General features: G+C 33.6%; 1 protein-coding gene and 1 long non-coding RNA gene across 13 annotated transcripts in view; one reads left to right on the top strand and one right to left on the bottom strand.

Annotated features, from left to right (window-relative positions):
• Window positions 1-22,373, bottom strand: part of SOX6 (SRY-box transcription factor 6) — a 665,852-nt gene that overhangs the window by 453,766 nt on the left and 189,713 nt on the right. For 4 of the 11 annotated variants that reach the window (XM_077866355.1, XM_077866353.1, XM_077866361.1 and 1 more), the window contains one exon: window positions 13,373-13,454. The exons of 4 other annotated variants lie outside the window; for them this stretch is intronic. The gene's annotated coding sequence lies outside the window, so the exon portion shown is untranslated. Of the gene's footprint in view, window positions 1-2,034; window positions 2,118-12,249; window positions 12,306-13,372; window positions 13,469-22,373 lie in introns of those variants that run through there. 3 more of the 11 variants (XM_077866354.1, XM_077866356.1, XM_077866357.1) reach the window with 3 other exon arrangements.
• Window positions 7,223-22,373, top strand: part of LOC144294605 (uncharacterized) — a 102,525-nt gene continuing 87,374 nt past the window's right edge. The window contains exons 1-3 of one of the 2 annotated variants that reach the window (XR_013361953.1): window positions 7,223-7,332; window positions 8,899-8,991; window positions 10,895-11,183. This is a non-coding gene — a long non-coding RNA (uncharacterized LOC144294605). Of the gene's footprint in view, window positions 7,333-8,898; window positions 8,992-10,894; window positions 11,184-22,373 lie in introns of those variants that run through there. The other variant, XR_013361952.1, reaches the window with a different exon arrangement.

The raw sequence follows: 22,373 nt of genomic DNA, 5'->3' as shown, positions 1-22,373 counted from the left end.
GACCTGAGCCAAAGGCAGACGTTCAACCACTGAACCACCCAGGTGCACCACAACTCTTTCAATAAATCATTCTACACCACTTCCATATCTTGTCACTCTGCACAATTTCTTCACTTTAACAAATATCTTAACATCTTGTTTGCTATAGTAAAGGCACTTAAAGGTGTATCATAGAAAGTCTAATAAATTGGGTAATTTCCTAGAAAAATCCACATCTCACTGAAATTAATTAGTTGAAATTAAACATCTCCAGGTTCATATCAGGAAATAATCAATTGCACCAGCAAAAACCCTCAAGTGTATTTCTTCCATCTAATTCCTTTCCCCATACCCTCAGTTCCACATGTGGCAATGATACTGAATTTTTACAATTCTCACAATATGCCAGGCCCCTTTAATGTCTAGGTGCTTTTTACAAGTGCTATTCTCTGGATAAAAATTATATCTTCACATGACCTCTAAGCAACTCCATATTACTCCTTTCAGAAGCAATTCCAATGTTAACCTACTCAATGAAGCCCTAAGTTCTCTCTGGAAAATTTCAAATTCTATGTAACTTACTTCAATCATATCTCAATTCTAAGACTAATATGTTATTATATTTTCTCTCTACCTGTCTCTCCATTAGATTTTAGGCTACTTAACAGTTGGCTCTAGCATGCTATTCACATTTAAATCTCATACATGTGTATCTGGAACATATTAAGCCCTCAGTAAATGTCTGTTGAGTTTTTCTTTTAAAGAATATGCACATATTTATTTCCACATTTCATTTCAATAATATTTATTCAGCATCTGTTATAAATCAACCACAGCGTTAGGTGCTTGACAAAATCACCAAAAATTTTTAAGGTAAAAAAGATAAAAGATAAGTCCTCTACCTTTTACCTTACCTGTTGTTGTTTTTTTAAACATTTGACCTTACCTATTTTTTTATTTTATTTAAAAATTGGTCATTATTCTCTACTGAAACTTGAAGTGAGAATGCAAGAAATAGAAACTGAAATTAAAAAAAAAAAGAAACTGAAATTTATGTCATTTTAGGATATCTTTTGTCATCAAAGACCCTTTGCATCAAAAGATCCCTCTCCCAGGAGTCAAATTATATGAACATGTTAAAAATAGTTTATGCCTGTGGTTCTATGAAGGCTCCCTTATCTAGTCAATATACATATAAGTAAACTAGGATAAGAAGTGTTTTCTCACTTGAGCAGAAGTATGAATCATTGTCTTTTCTGAGGTACCACATTACAACTAACGTCAAACTGATTACAGTGCTATTTTCTCTTTTAGATGCATGACTTCTAATAATTCACTGTGGAGGTGAGACAAATAGTAATAATTTCTGCTCATTATTCATATTTTCTCACTTATACCTTGATATCTTACTTATTTCACATTCTAACTCACTAAAATGGCAAAGATAAGTTGGCATTTTCTATAAGTGTTGCTTTTCAAATAGGAATCTGTGGCAATTTTGCTCTTTTACTAGGGTTGTTTCTTAATGTCAAATAGTTTCCTTATCTAAACGTAACTGTCACTTCAGAGCTATTGTACAAATTAAATGAGATAACACATGTAGGTGTTCAGTAAATGGTAGTTCTCTTTGATCCCCCTTACCTGAAATACACAGGGCACAGAAAACATGTCCTAAAACAGGTTGTTATTATGGAATCATCCTGACATTGTATGCAAAATTTGTTTCCACTCTGCAGATATTTAATGGAACTGCTAAATTAGAAACTAAAGGGAAAGAAAAGTGAAGTATCTATCTTTCTTAGAAATAGTTGAAAGGACAAACATTGAAATCAAGAGTGATAAAGAGGACAGATGAAGTTTCCTAAGTAGATTATAGATTGCTGGTAATGTGCCTACTTTCTCTCAGCTAGTTCCTCCTTGTGACTAAGGAGGCTGGTCAAGATTAGATTTAAAGCCCAAAGTATAGAACAAAACAAAGTTAACTTCCACACAGGAATCAATTTCATAATACTTGTTGTATTTGCCCCATCATAAAAATTCAATTATTTTAATTACCTTTAAGAGCTATTAGAACCAATGGTGCTATGGGAGAAGTTTCATCTTGATAGCAGTACATGATCCTAAGATGCAGAAGAATCCTGAATCAAGAATAGAATCCATATCTAAAAATGTATAAGTGTGATTCTACTTAAAGATTCACATTAAAATAGACAAGGTAACAGCAGAGTAACATTAGATCTATTACTTTAGACTCAATAAACCAGGGAAATCATCACTTATATAATCCACCAACTCTAAAAATTATTTCCCCAACTAACAGTTGGTTACTAACAGTTAGTTAACTAACATCTCCCATTTATCTGAATATAGATAAGCTTTCTTTCTCATTCTGTGTCTCACTCTACCAATGCACTAAGAATTACCCCATGTTTTGTATATTTGTGTATTTGCCCAACATGGTTGCAGTCATGTGTCTGTGAGTGTTTTTACAACTTTATTCATAAACCAAATCTGTCTACCCACAGCAATATTTGACAGGTTTATCAATATCTCAATCACATACCTGTTACTGATCATGGTCTTATTACACTCTACCATCATAGAAAGTACTCCTTACCTTCCTCTGGAATTCAGAGCATGTTTTTGTGGTATCTTTAAATCCAAGTTCATCTTATTCCACCTTGTCTAAGTACCCTTGAGGGGGATGGTTTTAGAATCTTTACCTAGAGTTCAATGGGGCTTAGATCTAGCACACCTGCCTCCTTTCAAATTCTCTTCTGGGGTAGCATCAGATAGCAATCACATATTGAACAAGTCCATCTCCTTGTATAAAAGGGTGTACTTACAAAGGTTCATTTATAGTTACTGTGGCAGAAATATTTGGATCAGTGATAATTTTTAACATGGAATTGCTGGTTTTTCTCTTTAGTGGTCATACAAAGACCATAGATACATAGATACATCTTACTCCCAAGAAGATATAAAGTCAACATTTCAACATTTTCCAGAAATAGGACAATAAATTTCTTCTGAAATCTATCTGGTTTATGAGACAAAGAGTGGAATGCAAGAATGCAGAAAATATGTTATTTTTCAAGATCACTTTAATAAACAGAAACAACATCCATTCCACTTTGTTTAGAAGATAAAAGAGGGCAGCCTGGGTGGCTCAGCAGTTTAGTGCCACCTTCAGCCCAGGGCCTGATCCTGGAGCCCCGGGATGGAGTCCTACGTCAGGCTCCCTGCATGGAGCCTGCTTCTCCCTGTGCCCGTGTCTCTGCCTCTCTCTCTCTCTCTCTTTCCTCTCTCTTTCTCTTTCTCTCTCTGTCTCTCATGAATAAGTAAAAAAAAATCTTTTTTAAAAAAGAAGATAAAAGAATCATCTAACAAGAGAATGAAGGTTATAATCTAGATTATAAAGATTGCACATAAAAATGAAAGATGGGGCAGGGAAGATGAGAAAATAAAGGGGAAGAGAGAGGTGAGAGAGGAGAGGAAAGAAAAGTCATAGAAAAGGAAAGGAAAGATACAGAAAGGGCAAAAGAAAAGAAAGATAGAAATTATCTAGTATTAACCCTAAGAATATGGCAGAGGTGGAGACAGAAATAAAAGAGTCATAAAAGCCAAATGTGTCCATTATTATTTTCTTTCTTAAGTATTTTCCCTTTTCCAGAGACAGATTGGAAAAATGAGCTAAGTGAATTACCTTCACAAATATTCACTCTTATTTGACCTAATTAGTTTTATGGAGTCGATAGCTCCACACCTTGCTTAAGAATTTCAGTGGTCACATTTCTGCATAGTCAAAGTGATCTCAAACAATTGCTCCAATGTATTACACATATAAACAAGTTTTCTTCAAAACCAGGCACGATGGTCATTTTTTCCTCTGTTTTGCTCTTCAACAAACATAGTTATTATAGAAAATGAAAGGAAAATTCCACTCTTCATTCATGTTTGAGTTCCTCTGACTTGCTAAAATATCCTGGCCTATACCATAAGATGTAAGACTATGTATATATATTTCTTTTTTCCTTAAAAAGAAAACTTTCACAAGATTTAATTATACAACAGTTAAATAACACAGCAAATTTTTGTATTCATGGCTCTAGAGGGGGTTTTCTTTCTTTCTTCTTTTTCTATTTTTCTTTTAGAGTGAAAATTATTTTATCAAGAAGTTTCAATTTACATTATTAAAAATATATGGCAATCATTATCACAAGTCTCTTTTCTTTGCTCTGTGATACAGATGCTTTACAAAGGCATTTAATCTTTTTGAAGCCAAAATTAAGGAGTTATTAGAGTTAAGATAAACAGTGTGGTCATTGAGTCAAATAACCTTGAATTTAAGATTTATTATTTACTGTTGGAAAGGTTGATATACTACTCTGATCCTAAATTTTATCAACTATAAAAATAAGTAGAAGTACAGTTTCTACCTCACAGGGTAATTATGAAGATTAAATGAGAAAATTCTCATGGCAAATAAATAGAAAGTATTTAATGCGAAATCTGGTACAACTAAGCACCTAATACATGATGTTATTAATAGATCACATGCCACTACTGAAGTATGAAATTTATCTTCCTAATAATATTACCAAAACAAGTAACAGAATTAGTGTCTGTTGGAGGATACTTAATTCTTTAAAAACAATAGTAGATCAAAGAACATGAAGACCAAGCCTTAAAAAAAAAAAAAAAAAAAAGCTTGCTTATTTTAATGCAATATTTTTCTAAGTATGGGTTAATGAATAAAATCAGTTTTCTGAGTGCCAATTGGCATTTTTTTTATTTAAAAGAAAAGGAGAGAATGTGCAAGGGAACAAGAAGAAACGAAGAGGAGGCAAGGAGAAGAAAGAAAACACAACACTTAATGCATATTAAGGGTAAGTTTTGTTCATGAAAACTTTATTTCAGTTATATTATATTACATACTTGGTCAGAATTAAAAAAAATTCCTTACTCTGAATCAGTCAAAAAAAAAAGTTTGGAAGCCTCCTTAGAACATGTGAATTAATGGGTTTCATGTCACAGGGAAATATCCAACCAACTTGCTCATTTCTAACTCATGAATGTAGCAACTGCTAGTGCCCCTTGGGATATCTTTTTATATCTTCTTTTTTGAAATACTGCAAGACAGAAGTAGCTACTTACAAGAGTTTATCCAAGGGCAAGAGGGAGACTAGATGGCTTTTGAATAACCATTCCAGCTCTAGGATCATGAAGAAAGCAATTATTTAAAATGAAGAAAAGTTAACAAAACTAAAAGAATTTAAGATATCATTCTTTTCACATTCAATAAATTCAGGCACTTACAAATAAAGACCAAGGAAATAACTCTTCTAAAGATATGATGGATTCACGGAATAAAAGGACTGGAAAGCATCATCCGCTTTCAGTGTGCTTTACTCAAAGAAACTGTTGTATCTATCTCACCTTTTGCAAGGTACATAGGGTATGTATGGGTTTGGGATGGCAGGCAGGAGAGCAGTATACAACAAGAAGGTGCATATAAGTGGTTGTGTTCACTTCAGTCTTATTTCAAACCAAACCAGTATGGTGGTCAGCTGTCAACCAAAGAGAACAGGAGTAGGAACAGAGCCAATCAAGCTGTGTTAAGTAACCCAGTCATTCCACAGAAATCTGTACAGCTCTTGTTCCCTGGCAGTACAGCTGGCAACAGCACAGCAGTAATTTGAGGGGTTTTCTATAGGGTGCTTATGAGTTTGATTTCACTGTTGGCTTCTTGCCACTGCAACCTATACACTGGGTAGTTCTGTTTGTGAGTTACCCAACTATGTGCTTAGATGATAAAAGATCAGATTTTTCACTTGGTAGCTGAGTTTTCACTTTGCAAAATCTACCTTTCTTTCTTTCTTTCTCTTTCTTTCTTTCTTTCTTTTTCTTTCTTTCCTTTCTTTTTTTTTTTCTTTCCTTTACTTTCTTTTCCTTTCCTTTTTCTTTTCTTTCCTTTTTCTTTTCTTTTCTTTCCTTTTCTTTTCTTTCCTTTTCTTTTCTTTTCTTTCTCCAAACTCCCCAGGTTATAAAAAAAAAAGATATGGTTTGCATCGTCAAGTACTTTTCCTCATGTGTTTTGGGGGAGGAACCAAATTCTATTTTACCTATAACTCATCAAACTGTTTTCTCTAAACTAAAACTTAAATCTTTAGAGTCTTTGAAATATCAGTTCTCTCATTTTCTCCCTACAGCTCTCCTTTTTTCATACTTGCCCCCTTGGCAATCAAAAAAATATATCGTTTGCCAGATCTGAAGTAAAAAGGATATATATGATTCAATTGCTGAGGTCCAAGATGATGTTTTATGTGTAACCAAATAAATTTTGCCTTAGCTATTTGCACTTTCATATGGCTTTCTTCTGATACTGAAGGACATAAGGTAGTTAAACAGGAATGAACTGGTCTTCATTTGGGAGAATTGTTGTGTGTTTGGGAATATTTAACATTGAGTCAACCTCAGCTTCTTCCTATATGCTTATATCACCTCACTTTACATAAGATCTAATCAATAATGTATTCCAAAATTATTTTCCTATTAAAACTGAACTACTCTCACTGGTGCTATAACTTAAAAACTGAAAGCCAAAATTATGAGGGTGGGAACAAGTAAGTACAAGATATACAATGAATATACTTGGAATATACTATGAGGCATGGTGAATGAGCAAAAGTATTGATCTTCTTCACCCTTTGGCTCATTAGTGTAAAATTTTAAAATGCTCCTTCTTCACTCTCCCAATATATATCAATATATCACAATATATATCAATATATATCCCATCTCCAATGGGATACCCTTCATTTGTAAAACAGACACACATCTCTATACCAGGGCAACCAAAGTCATCAATTCCATCCTACTTCAGTCAGGATACCCAGTTACTTTCTTTCAACAGCTAGAGACATCAGGAAGTCAGCCTAACCCCCTAAATTTCATTTCAAGGGGTGTTTCATTTCCACTGCTATGCACTGGTAGAGTGGAAGTAGGAAAAATCAAATCCTACCACCAGAAATTCATCAAAAGAATGTTATTAAAATAAGATTCAAAATGAGACTTTATACCAAAACTATTTAACAGATACTAGTTAGCTACTATAGTACAGTCAATAGTATAATTCAGGCATATTATGGGGTAAATGGGTATCAGTAGGTTGCCCAGTGAACTGAGTCACCATCTATAACCTGGTTTCTATAAGAATATCCATTCCAAATTCCAAACAATAAACTTTCAGAACTTTATATTATTAAATTGGAGACTGCCTACAAGTATAGCCCTATGAATATTTCAGAGATGTCTTTTTGTGATATAGGTAAAGATACACTAAAAAATCAGGTAACTAAGTAGCAGTCTTTTTTAAATAGGTTCATATGCTTTACAAAAGGGGGAGGAAATTTTTTTAAAAAGCAAGAATTCAATATGAGAATTATAAATTACTTCCTCATTTACTATTAATTAAGTCTGGGATTTTCAAATACAGTACTTGGAAGTAGAAATATATGTATATATATATTTTTATTGAAGTTCGATTTGCCAACATATTAATATCACACCCAGTGTTCATCCCGTCAAGTTCCCCCCTCAGTGCTGGTCACCCAGTCACCCTATCCCCCCGCCCACCTCACTACTCCTTGTTTGTTTCCCAGAGTTAGGAGTCTCTCATGTTTTGTCACCCTCTCTAATTTTTCCCACTCATTTTCCCTCTTTTCCCTATAATCCCTTTCACTATTTCTTATACTCCCCGTATGAGTACAAACCATATAATGATTGTCCTTCTCTGAAGTAGGTATGAACAAAGGATTATTAGTGGCTATAACACATTGTTAATATAATGCCAATAAGAATAACTATGCCAATATTATGTTTGTATAGAGTTTTTAAAATCATGTGTATTATTATGTTCTCCTGAACATAAGTGATTCAGATGCTGCCTTAAAAAAACATACAAAGTTTCTAGGCTGAGGGCACTAGGAAAGTTAATTTAACTATAAGGCAACTCATTCTCATGCAAATTCCAGAGAAATAACTAAATACACACTTAACCATCTGTATAACCTAATACCGTCTTTTCATACATTAGCAAGTATGAATATATATATATATAAACCTGCATAAGCACATATTCAAACATCTATAAGAGCTGCATGGAACTGTGTTTATCATTTTCCTCTTGAAGCACATCTACAGACAAATAGCTACAGCTAACATACAGCTTTTTATAAAATAATCATTGTCTTTGTGTAGAAGGACCTGATAGGAAATGGGTCAAGCCTCTGCACACACATCAGTTGGGGCAACAGAAGGGGAACACTGTGTTCATTCTTTGCATCCAAAACAACAAACTAGAAAATAAATCCATTTGGAGAAATTATCTCAAGTTTAGGCAAGAGAAGGGGAGTTAGAAAAGTTTCCGGTTTCCTGTTAAGAAAACTGACAGCAAGCCTTCATATTAGACTGTACGTGTTTATTCACTAAGATTATTCAAAAATAAAAAAAAAGTGTTCTTATTAAGAAAGCTAAGTTCAAATGAAATGTTTTTCAAGGATAATTCTAAAAATGCCTCAGGGGCTGAGGTTTTCATTAGTGGTTCTAAGAAAACAACTTATAGTGCTTTAAGTGAAGTAAGAGTAAATGGCATTTTACTGTAATGTGCTGCTATGGCCTGTATGACTTGAACCATACAAATGAGTTTTTCTGGGATTTTGTTTTCCCTTAGAAAGGAAAACAGGAAAAAAAATTTTACATAGTCATGAGGCATAGGGCAAGAAATGGACATACAAATAACCATTAGTTCAGTGTAAAAGATCCCCGAAGAAACGGAAGTAGCCCAGGAGATGTGCACATCAAATAAAAATGGAGAATATGGCTATATTTCAGCTCAAACTAATATTCCCTTTTCAGGAATCATCCCCTCTGGCTCACTGCTGACAATCCATAGATGCGTATGAGTGAGATGAGTTCATGAGTAAGATGAACAGGGATGTTCCACGGCAGGTAAATAAATTTGTTTCCACTGAGATAATTATTCTTACCGTATGTCACTACTCTCATGGCATAAACAGGACAGGTGATGACATCCTATAAAATGCAATTTTTATTCCTATACTTGTGACATCAAGATATATAACCCATTCAGCTCTCATGAATTTTTTTTCCTCTGAAACTCTGAGTGGTTTTTTGTTATTGTTGTTCTTGGTTTTTGCTTTTTAAAAAATGCTATTATCAACTGTGTAACATTGTTAAGCGACTGGGGAGAAATGGGACTGTCATTATTTCAGGCTATTTGGTCCTAAACAAAGACTACATATGTTATTACTTGAGATAGCTGAATGTAACTATTTTACTTGGATTTTTTTAAGGTTAGCATCTGCATGATATAACCTCTGTACAGTACCTATATCCTCAAATAAATGCCCTCTCCCAAACTTCAAGTCCTTTCAGACCTAACCTAGGCAACAAACAAGGAATCATAAACCTTTGTACCAACAAATAATTTTTCCAACTATAATTCATTAGTACCTTATTCCAAAAGCATATGAATACTTACAAGATGGTTAATCCTCATTAAAAACTAAGATTACATGACATAATTACATGTAAATAAGAAAAATGAATTAAACTCTTACCCTTTCCTATGTCGGGCACTAGTTGTGAATCATATATACAATTAGAGTTATATTGCTAAGCTAAAAATATTGGTAAAGATCTAAAAATGACAAACAGTGCCTTTTAAATTAATGTCTTATTAGTTGAGTGAAGTACACTGACAAAGAATAATTTATGCTTATTCAAACTGCACTCGACATCTTCAGGTGTTTCCAAATGAGCTCACAGAAGAGTGATTAAATGCATCTGATAACAAGCCACACATTGCTGAAATTACTTACCGCCTCATTTTATGATTAATTAAACATGTAGATTAAAGTTGCAAAAGAATTTAGATTAATGAGCAAGTTAAGTCTTGCTGATATAAGTGAATTGGGAATTGGATGCTCTGTGGAACTTTATAAACATGCATTTTATAATGAATAAGACAAGGCTACATGCAGAATCGTGGCCACCAGGGCCTTTTGACGATGCAGTCTTTTTTAACATGGTTTGACAGCTTTCAAATAACATTCTTCTATAGGCTTTAAACTTTGTGCTTTGCTGTAAAACACAAGACTACATAACTCATGTACCAGGAGTACGATTATTTTCAAGCTCTCCAAGGTAATGACCCCCCGTAGCAGCAGCTGTTCAGAAAAAATTACAAGCTCAATTGTTATTTTAATCAGAGATAGTTTCATAGTTAAAAGCAGTTATGCAACTTATAAAATTATATGACACATCATCAGTACCTTCTCTTCAACACTCCTTCTTCCAAAAGTAAAACCATCCCCCAAAAATCATAGCTTCCAGAGGACTTATTAGCAAACAGCATCCTCAATCATTCATAAAATATTCAAAGCCATTTATTAGTGAAGTTTCTGTGCTAGGAAAGGTAATGTTTAAATTTATGACGACTCTTATCAGCTCCAAGAGTGCGTCAAAATATCTGCTGGGGTTTGCTGAGTCTCCAATTTTTCTCTTTTAAGATCAGTTTTACCTAATCCAAGTAGCTTAGACTGTGTCAAAAGCCAAGTTGGACTTTATGATTTTCCAGGGCAAGAGAAATTCAGGTTGTTCACAGAGATGTAGTACATTCTCCTTTGCAACGAATACAGAAGTGGAGAGAAACTGAGCTTAAGTTACTAAAGTAGCTTGTGTTTTAAAATCTATTCCATTTTATTACTAAGCTTGTAGCACAATGCCATTTATTATTACCATAGCATAATAAAGACAATCCACAAATTCTTTGAATGGATCCAATCTGCTATCTAAAATATACCTCTAATTCTTTTCTATTTATTTTCAGATCTTATGCATGATTCATTTTTTGGCAAGACTGAGATTTTTATAGTATTAATTTTTTTTCTTTTTAATTCAGATTTTTTTAACTCTAAAGACTTACCAAGAAAGCTATGGAAACTTTTACATAAGGATCAAAAGGAGCTGTTTCATGACACAGGTGGCAAATTACCATCATTAACCCCACATATTCATCATGTGGACATAACTGTCCATTTATGTTAGTGAAAATATAATATTGAGACATAGTCTCTGACTATAGTAAAATTTATTAAAAGTTAAAATCAGTTTTATAAGCAGCCAAAACAGTTTCCATTTGATTTATTTCCTTTCAGTTTTATTAAGTCAGTGTCTTTTACCAAGTAATATAAACCACATCTTATCACCACAAAAGGTTATTTTAAATTTATAAGCTTTTCCTCCTTGGTAATTCAACTTGAACATAATAAGAAGGATTTGTAGGTAAAAATATGGACACAAATACTTCAAGGATCAAATAATAAGTTTTTTGTTTATATGAAAATTTGAATGTCTCATGTGCATACGTTAAAAAGGGAAATCTGACAACAAAGTGGCTATGTTAGTCCAAAAGAGGCTACGTTAGATATCTAAAAATAATTCCTTTGCAATTTTAAGATGTATTTGGTATGTGCCATTAGGACATAGACTATTCAGACAGTTCAAAGAGCCACCATATTTTAAGGAACAGGATCTTTCCACTCTAGCCATTGTCATATTATTTCTAGGCCACACAAACTATGAGGTGTGTCCTGGAGTTACTAATAATTTAATAGAAATTTTGTCATTCTTATGGCATTTTAATACAAGAAGATATATTTATTTCCTCCATGAAAGTAATTTTTGTGAAATAACCTTAAGTCCTAAATACTGAATATACTTAGCTATTATAAGTATTTACTATTATTAGCATGTTTCATTTTTTCTGATAAATGCTTTATATAGTTTACCTGCATTGAGTACATATATTTACTGGTTATTTAAAGTTAGGAGTTAAATGTTTACTTGAAATACCAAAACAGGTACTTCATCATGAAATTTTGAATAAATGGGAACTTAAAATATCCCTAATAAGCCATAATGTAATATAAAAACTCCTAACATTATTTTCATTAAATCAAGATGGCAATTTATTATAATTCATATTTAAAAAACTACAACATAGTCACATAGGCAAAGAACCTTGCATTTCTAAGGGGAGAGTCATATTTTCTTTATCACATATACAGGCTGAAAAAAGTATAAACCATATTTATTGAAATTAAAATGAAACAACTAAACTCATTTTTGCATGTTATAGGGCCACAGTTTGTCAAGCTGAACTATAAATGCATTAATACTCACAATATCGCCAAATGATGAATTATAATATTGTCACCTCCTCAGTTTCAGTTCATGCCCTGTAGAGGAGTTTTGTGTGATTCATCAAACCCAGGTTCTGAACATGTTTACAAGCATCGTAGGGCAACATCTTAAGGTAAAAATAAGGAAACTCAACCAAGCAAACTGTCATCAAGGTCAATGGAAGGTTCACAAATGCAAAGAACCAATCTACAACAAAGGGGGCAGATGAAGCCAGGTGCCATCCTATGCTAAATCCTTGTTAACTCAACATCCAGCAGTTGATGAGAGGTGGTTCTTCACTTGTCAGGATCGGCAGCATTACGTACTATACCTATGAGTTGTGTATGTTAATATAAGTATTCAAGAGCCAAAAATAGTGCTAAAATTGGCTTCCAAACTATTATGGTTTATCACTTTTTATTTTATTAACTATGCGAATTCTTTAGCTCCCTTAACCAAATACAGAGTTAGTTAACTAGTTCTGAATTTTTCCTTCAGTGAAGAAATAAAAAGATTTCTCTTTTCTCTAGTTATGCTAAATCACTTTTAAATCCCTATGCATCCAAAATATTTCTGTAAGTGCACATTACCATAGTCTTATATAAAGTGATTGGAGATTTAACGGATGGTTATTTTTTAAGGTCAAGGGTTTCTAAACTTTGTATCTTATATCACTTCTGTGATAGGAGATTGAAATCAAAACTGATTCTATTAATAAAACAAAAACTTACACTTGAAACTAGTATGTTATATACCAATGATACCTCAATAAATTAATTAATTAATTAATTAATGCAAAGGAATCCAAAATTTGGGAAAATTTAGGGTTTGATACTTATCTTTCCAATTCTTAATTCTATATATATGTCCCTTATTAAAGGAAGCATTTCTGAAAAAAATATTGAATTGTGGTAGTAAAATGGTTTAATTTGTATGTAAAGTTTAGCCAATAATCTCAATACTTTTAAATACAAGTTAAAAGTAGAAGATGTAAAGAGATTGAGTGTTAATGTTACCTAAGCCTTAGTATTGGACCACAAAAATGCAATGCAATCTTCACTTGCCATGGAAATAGGAAATAAGTGGGAACATTAGTTATACTCATAAATTATATATATTATACCTGGGCTCTTATACAAAGTGATGAGGGGTCACAAAGTCCTTCTTGAAGCATTTTTCTTTCCTCATCAGAAGATATAGAATGTCTAAAAAGAAGAAACTAATCGTTATTGGACCCACTATCTGCCAGATATAAAATAAATCTTCTCTATGCATCATATAATCTTCCCAACAACCACACCCATTTTATAGATGAGGGCATTAAATTTCAAATAGGCAAAGGTATTTGTCTGGAGTCATACCAAGTGGTGATGAGAGTAAAGCCCTATGAACCCAACTCCAAAGTCCATTTGTTCTTTCAGTTATATCACATTTATTTATGGCCTATACTATTTGTGTTTATGCTGCCTAAATCCTAGAATCCCCATCTGCTTCTTCTCAGTTAATCTATTCCTACCACTTCCTTCTAAATTTTACCTATTCCCAAAAGTATGTTGTATTCTCAGCAGTTTAAAAGCCTCTATTATAACAACACATCACATACAGAGGAACATATATAACAATTGTATCTGGCTTAAAAAGGAAAAAAAAAAAACAATGAAAGCCAAAAGACAATGGAGTGATATCTTTAAACTACTGAGCAACAAAAAATTGAATCAAAAAATTCTATATACAGCAAAATATTGATTTTTCAGAAATACAAAAGTAGAGGGACATCTGGTTGGTCCAGTCAGTTAAGTGTCCAGCTCCTGATTATTGGTCAGTCATAATCTTGGGGTTGGTGAGAGCAAGCCCCATGTCACGGTTCCCACTTAGCAAGGAGTCTCCTTGAAATTCTCTTTCTCCCTCTCCCTTTGCCCTTCTCTCTACTCTCTCTTTCTCCCTCTCAAATAAATAAAATAAATCTTTAAAAAAAAAGTTCTTCAGGCAGAAGGTAATGTTACCAAATGGAAATCAAATCTACACAAAGGAATAAAGTGCACTGAAAATGGTAAATATGTGGTAAATATAAAAGACTTTCTTATTTCTTAAATCTCTTTAAAATATGATTGACTATCAAAGGATAAATAACTATTTTTAAGTTTATAACATATGCAGAAGTAATGTGCATGACAAAAGTACAAAGCCTAGGAGAGAGAAATATAAGTATACTATTGTAAAATTCTTATGCTATATGTGACGTGGGATAATATTACTTGAAATAAGACTGTGATAAGTCATATAAGGTTGTTATAAATTCAAAAGCAATCACTAAAATGTAATTAAAACAAAAAATAAAAGTGAAATCTTAAATCTTAAAAAAATTCTCAATAAATTAAAAGAAAGCAGGAAAAGGGAATAATGGACAGATGGTACAAATAGAAAACAATGAGTAGATCATGTATTTAAATTCAACCACATCAGTAATCACATTAAGTGTAAATGATCTAAATATCCAAATTAAAAAGGAAGAATTGTCATACTTTATTGCTTTTTAGCAAGACTCAACTACAGGCAGTCTACACCAATTCACATTAAAATGAAGACACAATACTTTAAAACTGAAAAGATGAAAAAATATTACCCATAGTACCATGAATAAAAAGAAAGCTGCAGTGACTCTCAAAGTAGATTTCAGAGCAAAGAATAACACTAGAGATAAAGGGATCCTTGTATAATGATAAAGGAGTCAATTCATTCATCCACCTAACAGAGCTTCTAAATACAAGAAAAAAGTGCCTGAGTGGCTCAGTCCGTTGAGCATCCAACTCAACTCTTCTTTTAGGCTCAGGTCATGATTTCAGTGTTGTGGGCTCAGCTGCTCAGTAGGGAGTCTGTTTGGGATTGGGATTATCTCTCTGCTCCTCCCCCACTCAGGCACATGCATGAGCTCTCTTTCTCAAATAAATAAATAAATCTGTTTTAAAAAAAACAATAAATACAAGAAAGAAAAACTAATAAAATTTCAAGGAGTATTATAATCAGAGTTTTCCATATCTCACTCTCAGATAATGATAGAACAAGTAGACAAAAGATCATTAAGGATATAGAAGACCTGAACAATACTATCAACCCACTCTACCTAATTTACACTTTTAGAACTTGCCACCCAACAAAATAATTAGAAATTCAAAAACAGAAAAATATCCAGAAAATCCCTAAATATTAGGAAATAAAATGATACTTCTAACATTATTCACAGATCAAGGTAAAAATCAAAAGGGAAATTAGAAAGTATTTTGGACTGAATAAAAATGAGAATACCACATATCAAAATTTATGGGATTCAGCTAAAGCAGTACTTAAAAGTAAATTTATAGCACTAATACCTATTTTGAAAAGTTCTCATATTAATTATCTCAGCTTTCACCTTAATAAACTAGAAAAAGAAGAGCGAATTAAACCCAAAGAATACAGAATAAAGGAAGTAATAAGGATAAAAAAATCAGCAAAATAGAAAACAAAAAAGCAGTACTAAATTTTGATATATTGTGTTGACATTCTGATATTAGAAATAAGTGACATCACTACAGATCTTAACAGTGTAGAAAATATTGTGAACAACTCTATGCCAATAGATTCAACAACTTAATGAAATGCTATTAAATAAAGTCCATAACTCAGATGAAATAGATAACATAAATCGCCCTGTATCTATTAAAGAAATTGAATTTTCAGTTAAAAATCTTTCCAGAGGAAAACTTCAAGCACAGATGGCTTCATTAATGAAATCTTTTAAGTATTCAAAAAGAAATACCTATCATACACAAACTCTTCCTGAGAATTGAAGAAGAGGGAATACTTCTCAATTCGTTCCATGAGGCTACAGTAAACAAGTAATCAAGATAGTAGCATTAAAAATATAGACAGATCGATGGAAGAAAATAGAGACTCCAGAAATAAACCTATATGTATATGATCAATTGATTTCCAACAAAAGTGCCAAGGTGATTTATTGGTGAAAGGATAACCTTTTTAGCCAATGGCACTGAACAATCAACCAGCCATAGGCAAAAATATAAACCTCAAACTGTATCTCACCCCATTACCAAAATTAGCTCAAAATCAATCACAGACCTTAATTAAAACCTTAAACTATAAAACTTGTAAAATAATGCAAAGGGGAAATTTTAGTGACCTTGGATTTTGTAAAAAACTTTTTTTGTGATACAAAAAGTATGAAATATAAAATAAAATAATAAATTGGGCTTCATCAAGATTTAAGTTTTGCTCTTCAAGACGCTTAAAGTTAAAAGCAACCCACAGACTAGTAGAAAATATGTCCAAAACATATATCCAACAAAAACTTGTAACTTAGAATACATAAAAACTATTACAACTCAATAAAAAAGAGGACAACCCCATTAAAAAAAATAGCAAATGATTTAAAAGGCATTTCAACAAGGTAAATGGATGGCAAACAAGCACATGAAAAGATGCTTAACATCATCAGTCAATTAGGGAACTACAAATGAAAACCAGACCACAATGAGATATCATTGTAAGCCACTTGAATGGCTAAAATTGAAGACTAAACACATAAAGAGTTACTAAGGATGTGGGCAACTGTAACTATCATACATTGCTATAAGAAATGTACAATGGTACAAGAGCTTCTTTAAAAACAATTAGCAGTTCTTTTAATGTTAAACATACACCTATGTAATCTAGCCATTTCACTCCTAGGTGACTCAAGAGAGTTTATATCCACACAAAGACAATGTCCAAAGTAGCTTCATTTGTAATAAGCAAAAATCAGAAAGAATTTGAATGGATAATCAAATTGTGGTATATCCATACAATGAAATACTACTCAGCAATTTAAAAAATAAGTTATTGACATGCACAAATCAATCTCAAAATAATTATGCTGAATGAAATAAACTCGACAAAAAAGAATACATAATGTATCATTCCACTTACATAAAAATATTTTAAATGCAAACTAATCTATAGTGACAGCAGATCAATGACTGTCTAGGTGTAAAGTCAGGGAAAGATGAGGGAGGGGCAGGAGTGAGGGACTCTGAAGAGACATTAAGAAATTGTTCGGTGTGATGGATATGCAAATTACCTTGATTGCAGAAATGGCTTCGCTAGTGTATACTTACATCAAAACTCACCAAATCGTATGCTCTAAATATACACGGTTTATTGTAAGCCAATTATACCTCAATAAAGCTGTAAAAAAAATGCAGTAGGTAAGATTCTCACTTCACAGGTAAGGAAGCTAAGGCTCCAAGAGGTTATACAATTTGCCTAAGATCACAGCTAGTACACAATAGTATCCAGTGGTGGCAGGAACTCCATACCATATATTTCAAAATAATATGAAACATCTAGTATATTTCTGACTCAAGAAAGGCACTCAAATTTGGCGATTTTAAAGTATTAGAAGCATATAAAAAGCCTAAGATGTGAAAAAGTAATAGATTTTAACCTCACCGAAGGATATGTAATTGTTTATCACTTAGAATTTTTATCATATACTTATTGATAGGATATTTAAATTTCTAAAGAAGATTTTTTTTAGCCTAAAATATCTTAATCAATAGAATGTATGACAGAGTTTCTGTAATGCACTCAAATAGCATTTTACTGGAACCTATTATGCACCACTTAATATGTGCTATTTGCTAGGCCCAAGTGAGACAGATTTTTAAGTCATACATAGGTAATGTAAGACCACCCTTTGATGAAGCAGTGGCAAAGAGCTCAGTGTGTTAGGAGGCTAAGGCACATATACAGTTGAGTGGAACATAGAGATGACCAGAAACTCTAGGTCTCTAAGAAAGAACAATGGCCATGTTCCTTCCACCAATTACAAGGTTCTTGCCATGAAGAAGTAATAATGGCCAAAGCATTTCCTAGGGAGGAACTGTTGGGCTTAGTTTGTATCAGTCACTTTTTTGCTCTTCTTTTTCATACATGTATATTTCATTTCCTCCTACAAATAGATTATAAATTCCTAAGGACTAAATCTTCCTTTTCCATTTTAAATTCCACTTGATGTCCAAAGAATCCCAAATTCATATTGTTACTGAGTGAATAAATAAATGAATGAATGCACATTAGTGTTAGTCTGAATGGTAAGTAATGAGAATACTTACAAGGATCAAGGATCAAGACAAGGATCATTTACAAAATCAACTTGACTTTATTCCATTCTCTTGAAAAAGTCTATTTTTTCTTAATTTTCATTTCCATAAGTCTTTTCTTGCTCATGAATATACTACTTTCCTGCACTATTTCCTCTTCCCTTGAAAGAGACAAGTAGGGAGGGCCTATATCCTAATATGATATATATTGCAACTACACCTTCTGTGGAAAATGACAAAATACAGCAATGTAACCAGAGAGTCATAGTCATCACTTTATCTGAGAGAATTCTAAAAGTAACCAAATTATGTGCACTTGTTTTATTCCTCAACAACATCATGAACTAATCCCTATGTGAGCCAGCTGATAGAAATACCATAATCTCAAGCATAGTTACTTTTCTAACTCACAGCATCCAAGTTTTACCTTACCCTTCTGAAATCAACAATCAAATAATTTTAACCCTTGGTGTTAATGTCTTTTGTGTTTATGTTATGCTTTTAAATCCTCAAAATAATTTTAAGTATATTCTCATTCCTTTAAAAACACACCTTCCTCCCTATTCTCCCATGGAAAGATAAAATACTCCCAATTTTCACTGGGGACCTAACCAATGAGATGGCAAGGGATTTGAGCATTGACAAGAAATAAGTAGCATGACCATTTCCCCCTTTTTCAATAATTCAATACTGTGAGAATGACAGGAGCAGGGAAAGCAATAGGAGTCTTTTTCTTTCCTTCATACTCTTCACCACATACAATCTGACCAGGCCTATAGAGTCTACATTGACAAAGTCTCTTCTTTCTCTTCCCCAAATACCTGCCTTTTATCTCCTGCCTGAACTATTACAGTAGCCCTAACATCTATCTCTCTAGTTCAAGTCTTTCTTCGCTCTAATCAACTCTACCAACTGCTGGCTGAAATACTTTTTTCAAAAGCATAGCTCTTGCCATACGATCAGACTATTTGGCTGTGATGGCCCCCTAAAATCTACCAAACACCTTAATTTAGCTTTATAGGCCACAATGATATGATTACACTAAATTTTCTAGCTTAAGGACGCTTGGGTGGCTCAGTGGTTGAGGACCTGCCTTTGGCTCAGGTCATGATCCCGGGGTCCTGGGATCGAGTTCCACATCAGCCTTCCCAGAGGGAGCCAACTTCTCCCTCTGTGTATGTTTCTGCCTCTCTCTGTGTGTCTCTCATGAATAAATTTTTAAAATCTTAAAAAATTTTTCTAGCTTATACATACCCTACACCTCAGTCAGACTGGACTTCTCATTGTTCCCTATCTCATACTTCCTTGCTTCCATTTGTCTATCTCATACCCATCCTTGTGATATCCCAGGATGAAGGATGTACCCCGCTTCATCCTCTATTCCACTGACAAAATTCTACTCAAGTTTCAAAGATATTCAGAGTCTACTTCCTAGAGTCTTTCTTCTTAAAGGGATATGTCTTTAATTCTTCTGAACCGCCCCCCAGAGTACTATGTTCTTACTTTATCAAGGCACTTAATAATTGATATTCGCTAATCCCTCCTTTGAGCCATGCACTGAGTTAGACACTAGGTACAAAAAAAGGAACAATAATTTAATAATTATGTCTATATTCTAAGGTTCTTGATAACAGAAGTTTTGTGCCCTGTATTTATTTCCGATGTAGCATTTAATATTCTACTTTGAATACAGTCAGTACTCAGGATATTTTTGTGGAGTTGAATTAATTTCCAATAGATACTAAGTATCTCATATCACAGAAATCTGTTTTTCATACCCTCCTGGAAGTTTATATAAGACAATTTAAGTTGACATCAATATTTAAAAACATACCTATTCTATATATCTGGGACATATATACTTCCTGTTTGACCTAACCACATCTATGCACCCTTAAAATGTATGTTTTCAAGGCTACCCATAGCATTGCTGAAAGTCTAAATACAATGACAGCTTTCAGCACTATGAGATTGGGCAAACCTTGAATTTACTCTCAACATGCTTACATTACCTCCCTCCCTGGGAAATAGAATGGAAAGACACAGGAAGGCTATTTTAAAAGAACCAGAGATAGGAGGAAATGAAAATACTCAATAACATTATTCAAAAACCAATATTAAAACAAAAAATTTCAGGAAGTCCGGGTGGCTCAGTGGTTTAGTGCCGCCTTAAGCCCAGGGTGCGATCCTGGAGACCCGGGATCGAGTCCCACATTGGGCTCCCTGCATAGAGACTGCTTCTTCCTCTGCCTGTGTCTCTGCCTCTCTCTCTCTCATAAATAAATAAATAAATATCTTTTAAAAAATAAATAAAACAAAAAATTTCTTGATAGTGATACTTATTAATAACAAGGAAAAATTCAAGCAGCAAAAATGAGGCAAACAGAAGGAGCGCACTGCTCAATGATCAAACCAAACCCCAGCACCTGGCACCTGCCAGGATAAGAGCTCCTTGAGTGAGCCCAGCTCCTCCCATAGGCTCTCTCTAAATAGTGACACACCTCTCCTCCAGGAAAAACCTCAGCAAGGCATATAATAGTCACTCTGCCTATTACTGAAAAATCAATTTAGCAGCACAAGGATCTAAATTAAGGGACAATCTCAGAGAAGGAAAGAGAAATGCATTCTCTTTGTGTAGGAGGAGCTGAAACCCAAAAATCTAGAACATGAAATTTATGTTTCTGAAGAGAACTATTAGCATAAATGGTTGCAATATTCCAACAGTATGAGATAAAAAAAGCCAGTTCAGGCCTTTTCCATGGAATTCAGGCTCAGAGTAAGACATAAGAATTCTCAGACTACAATGTAAACAGGCTTGAGATACTCTACAAGAGCTGAATCTATGAAAATTTTATCAGATAAGTTAATAATCAAGAATATTCTAGGGGTGCCTGGGTGGCTCAGTCAGCTAAATGTCTATTGATCTTGGCTCAGGTCTTGATCTCAGGGTCATGAGTTAAAGCCCCACATTGGGCTCCATGCTGGGTGTGGGGGAAAAAAGAACACTGTAAATAAAGTGAACCCTTGCTGGTGTTCTAGAGTGGGAAGAGATGTGTTTTGAAGTCAAATAGACTGTGTTTGAATACCAGCTGTGCCTTTTTCTTCCTTGAGTTCCTTCCTTCTTCTTTCCTTTATTTTTTGTTCAGTTGCTCATTTATTCAACAAATATCTATTGGGAAATTACTGTGTCAGGCACTGTGATAGAAACTAGTATACAAGTTTGAACAAAATGATCATGATCTCAGCTGCAACAGAACTTTAAATCCATTGAAGAAAAAAGACATTAAATAAACATATAAATAGATGATACTTATTAACCATTTTAAGTCCTATGAAGGCAAAAAGAAATCAGAATTTAGAGAAGATAAGTGGGGACTTAGGAAAGGGAGGAAACTATCTTTTAGGATTATTGGAAGGATTAAAAATAACAACGTAAAAGTGCCTTGCACAATGCCTAAAACATACAGGAGCTCAACACAGGCAATAGCTGCTTTTCATCAACTTCTCTCTGCCAACTAAAGACCACTTGCTCCCTCCCATTCCTCTTTTGCCACAGACAGTGGGAAGTATTAGAGTGCTGGCCTAGCTGGAAATGTTGTGGGAGAGTGGCAGCCTGTTCCCTCTTAAACACTTCAGATTGCTGCATAGTTTGTTGTTCTATCAGTTTTCTATAGGATTAGAACCTTAAACAATCCACAACTTTGTTTCAGACATATCTGGGCTTCACTTCCTGCTTAGTATCCTTGAAATCATTTATAAATTTTACCCCACTGGTTGCATGAGATAATTAACCTCAGTCAAATGAATTCTCAGGACACAACCAACATCAAAAACCAAGATGAATTCATTCTATATGGAAGACTTGCTAGAAAAACACAATTGACTGCCTTCTAGGTTGTAAGTATATGGCTGAATAGAATATTTCATCGTAGGATGTCTTTCTGAGACTTAAAAACTATCCTTTTTGACCATGATTAATCCTCTATC

Source organism: Canis aureus, chromosome 23 (genome assembly GCF_053574225.1).
Source record: "Canis aureus isolate CA01 chromosome 23, VMU_Caureus_v.1.0, whole genome shotgun sequence".
Lineage (NCBI taxonomy): Eukaryota > Metazoa > Chordata > Mammalia > Carnivora > Canidae > Canis > Canis aureus.
The sequence above is the reverse complement of the archived record's forward strand: the minus strand, read 5'-3'. Positions and strand labels throughout refer to the sequence as shown.